Source organism: Eptesicus fuscus, chromosome 3, assembly GCF_027574615.1.
Source record: "Eptesicus fuscus isolate TK198812 chromosome 3, DD_ASM_mEF_20220401, whole genome shotgun sequence".
In the NCBI taxonomy this organism is placed as follows: Eukaryota; Metazoa; Chordata; class Mammalia; order Chiroptera; family Vespertilionidae; genus Eptesicus; species Eptesicus fuscus.
This window is the reverse complement of record NC_072475.1, coordinates 30,600,287-30,604,669: the sequence shown is the minus strand read 5'-3', so window position 1 is coordinate 30,604,669 and position 4,383 is coordinate 30,600,287. Positions and strand designations below refer to the sequence as shown.

General features: G+C 42.7%; 1 pseudogene; it reads left to right on the top strand.

Moving 5' to 3' along the window:
- The first annotated feature begins 3,005 nt into the window (after positions 1-3,005).
- LOC103286799 (eukaryotic translation initiation factor 3 subunit K-like) lies at positions 3,006-3,789 on the top strand (annotated as a pseudogene).
- The last annotated feature ends 594 nt before the right edge of the window (positions 3,790-4,383 follow it).

The window sequence follows — 4,383 nt, the reverse complement described above, 5'->3', positions numbered from 1 at the left end:
ACGGGAATCTGTACATCATAACACGAGAAAGTGATGAATGGTGAAAAAGGCAATTGGGCCTTTGAAAAAGGCAATGGATCAAAGATCTCTATGAGATCAAAGACATTACAGGGAGAGTACTTAAGTGGAAATCTTCAGGGGAGCTATTAACACATAGTGTTGTTCATGCCCCACCACCTAAAGTGCTGATTCAGTTGGTTTGGCATGGAACCTCAGCGTCAGTGTTTTAATAGAGTTTCGTAGGTGATTATAGGTGCAACTCATTATAAAAACAGCAGATGGACAATCAATTCACACTTGAGGACCAGTGATTATCTAGGAGTGGGGCCACGGAACAACTGATGTATATATGGTGGCCTGTCCAAAAAGGTAAATTTGGATGTAACTCTAGTAAATATTAACTGGGACCATAATTCCAACTGTTAGCAGAAGGACATTTCCATTGCTACGAACATTGCTGTGGTGTGGCAGTCTGGGAAAGGGAAGGACAAGCTCAGCAGCATGGCAAGGCTCAGTGAGGGCCCTCTCGAAGCTCATGAGTCCTGGGTGTTCTGAAGTTTTTCATGGGACCTCTCTCCTCTCAGTGTGGAGGAAAACACATCACCCTTGTGTGTATATGATCAAAAGTAATCAAAGAAAACAACAGCAAAGCAACCCAAAGTGCAAATTCCCTATCACCCTTCTCCATTTATTCTACAGGTTAAAAACGTGACCAAGTGTCACATATTGGCTTAATGAGATAAAATGAATTTTCTTTTGTTAAAATAAATATATTTTATTGATTTTTTTTACAGAGAGGAAGGGAGAAGGATAGAGAGTTGGAAACATCGATCAGCTGCCTCCTACACACCCCTACTGGGGATGTGCCCACAACCAAGGTACATGCGCTTGACCGGAATCGAACCTGGGACCCTCCAGTCTGCAGGTCGACACTCTATCCACTGAGCCAAACCGGCTAAGGCAAAATGAATTTTCTTTATATTAATCAACAAAAATATTATTACGGAATAATTTCAGAAGTCCTTTAAATAACAGAGTGTGTTTGTGATACACAACACTCGTTCCTAGTCTTGCTGAATTCTGCACCCAGGAGCAGTCAGAGTCACCCAGGAGCCGGCAGAAGGTTAGCTTCATGTGAGGTCATATCTGGATGGGCCTTTCTGCACTGGCTCCCTCTAGGCACAGGGAACAGGTAATCCTCCAGGCTATAAAGTCAACTTTGGGCCTCTTACCTGCCTGGCCACCAAGTAACCAAGTGGCAGAAAGCAGATGTAAAATCAAAGAGGAATCAGGAAAAAGCCATGTAGTGTTCAGCCATGGCTGGGTCCGAGTGTCATGAGCACCAAGAAGAGTCGAATGTGGCTGAAAAACTTACAGGACTTTCTCAGACGGGGCTTTCGTTGCTAACTCCCTCCACTGCACAGGCAGCAGGGGAAGCAGCAGTTAAAAAAAAAAAAAAGCATAAACATTTTAAAAGAAAATAAAATTCAAGGCTTTTAAAATGTCAAAGGATGCTTTCTGCTGGTTTGAATCTAAAATGGAATTTATCAATAAGAGATGAAAATGATCAAACAGTGTCCAAAAGAGTAAAGTAAAGGGTAAATTTGAATGTAACTACGGTAAATATTCACTTGGGACGATAATCCTAACTGTTAACATGACTACATTTCCATTGTTACAAACATTTGGTTTAACTTAATCCCCAGCATATATTACTGCCAAAAGGAATCTCATTGACAAGAGCTAATGCATTGGTTACTCTTAAAACTATCCCCTTTTAACTGTTGACTTACTGGTAGTGTTGGTCACGGAAATGACTATTTTTATTACCATTGTCATCAATCTCAGTGAAGTTCAGCGATATTTGCTTGTAGTCACTATAGTTTATTCCTTTGCTGGTTAGAATCCACATGTGTGAACAAGAGCCCAGAGGTTCGGGTGATGCTACATTTCTATCGGATGACAGCGTGACTGCGATTGGATCCGTTGAAAATGTTTGGCTGAGCTTCCAATCCGGATTCTTTCGACTAAAGCCAACAGGCAAGAAGAAGCAGAAACAAAATACATAGTGAAGTCATTAAAAATGTTTTCTGTAGGATCAACCTTGCTTGGAAATACTGAGGGTTGGGTAGTGGGTAGGGACTCTCCAGCACTTCCCTCCAGCTTCTCAGATACTCCCAGGCTCAGACTGGCAAACACCTCTCAACATCTCAGAACACAAAGGAAAAGAGCATCACCAGACCAGCATTTCAATGAAATAATGTAATAGCATGGAAAGAACTCTGGCCAAAAAGTGATTCAGGAAATGTAGGTTGAGCCCCAGTTCAGTCATCAAATAGAAAAGTCATCTTGGCCAAGTCCTTTACTTTTTGGGCCTCAGTTTCCTAACCTGCAAAGTGAGAGAGGTCTAGAATATCAGCGGTTTGCAAATAGCACTGCTCTGTACCCTTCAGGAAAATAGCAGATGGGGGACCCTACCAAATATATTGTTTGTTTTAGGCTTTGGGGCTTTCTCTGAAGAAAGACTTCTACCATCAAACATTTTTACAAACTACTAGATTAGATGTTCTTTAAGGCCTCTTTAAGAATGAATACTTTGAATTTACAGCAGAGGTTTCCAATTTTTTTTTTGGTTATGCATACTATTCAGTATTTTTTTTTCATGTATTTCCAGAATGCTCATAAATTACATATGTGTATTATTGTGAACTCTTATAAACCTCCCCCCAAAATAGAAATGCCAAAAGGGAGATGAAAATAAAAATTTTAAAGTAAACCATAAATTTGCTTTTTAACAGCGAAAGCCTTTTATTATCAATAATACATTTATTATGTCTGGTCATTGTTTTTAACATTACTGAATGGTACTTGTTAGTTTTCTACTAGTACAGTAGAGCTCATGATAATCTTCAGTATTAATAGTACTACCTGTCAGGATCTATGAACAAAAATTAAATAAACGGTCTATGGCTGTAGGACTTTCTGAATGATTCAAAGATCACAACATGTTGGAAGATGGTAAATTCAGTGCTCTTAGTTCCAGACAAAATAATCCATTCTGGCTAGTTTAAGCAGAAAAGTTTTACTAAAAGACAGTAGGCCAGATCACTTCCTTTTCTCGAGGACCCCGCACCTGCCGGTACTTCGGCTCCATCCCTTGGGTGGAAAGCCACAGCAGTCACAGCAGAGTTTGAGCAGATGAGAGCGAACGTGGACAAGTTGCTCAAGGACACAGTTCTGAGAATCTGGCCCCCCTGGAGCATTATGTGGAGACACAGGCCAGGAGAATGCCTATGATCTGGAAGCCAGCCTGGTTGTCCTGAAGTGGTAGCAGTTCTATCCAGCCTTCTTTCAGGCCCATGATCACCGCCCAGATCCTGCTAAAGGCTCTCACCACGCGGCCTGCCTCATAGTAACTTCACAATTGACCAGGCCCATCAAGAAGAATGGCCCAGATTTTGTACCTTTGAGACCTGCCACTTCCAGGCTTTCTGGCAAGCCCTGGATGAAAACATGTAACTTTTGGAAAATATAACTGGTTTTGAAGATTCTGCCCGGAAATTTATCTAATTTATCTGCCATGTTGTGGATATTACTTATCAGCACATCATCGTTGGCTGCTGGAGGAGATGCTCGGAGACCTGACCCGGACAGTCAGCTAAAATAGACGTGTGGTGAGCAAGTAGGCTGGAGGGCTGATGAATGGGGCCACATCTTCATGTGTAGCCCAAGAACATCATGGAGAAGATGGACTTTGACAGTGTGCCCAGCATCATGGCCTCCTCCTAGTAACTTCGCAGGTGTTTAATAAAGATCTGTTGCCTTAAAAAAAAAAAAAAAAAAGTAGGCCCTTTACAGGGAGGACCAGAGACCCAGACTTGGAAGTTTTACATAACAACTAGGAGAAATGCCCTCCCACTTCACAGGACTGATCTAGCAAAACACGGTGGCTGTCCCTGCCTGCTTTTCAACATGATGCTTGGGACTGGATGCCAGAAACTCCAGCACAGTGGTCCCAAGAGTCCTGGCTGTCTCTGCCTCTCAGCTTGCCTGGAGACCCACTTGCCCGCGAGTGAACACCGCCTCACATTGCTCACTCTGCCTCCTCATCGCTGCAGGTGTGTCTGCTGTTAGAAGAAACCTTGCTAAGGAGAAGGAACATATTGGGTAGGATGGCTGGGAGTGAAGAAAGAGCTGTTTGCTTCTAAGGAGGGGCCAGAGTCCAAATTACCAAGTTCATGAAGGCAAAGCTTGGCTGGCAGCCTGTATTAGAATAGATCTTTGAGTGGTCCTGAACAAGAGGGTAGAATGGGAACCAGGGCTTCCGGTCCACTTCTGGTGAGTGCCTTGGCTGCTGTAGGTTAAGTGGACCTGTCAGTCAGT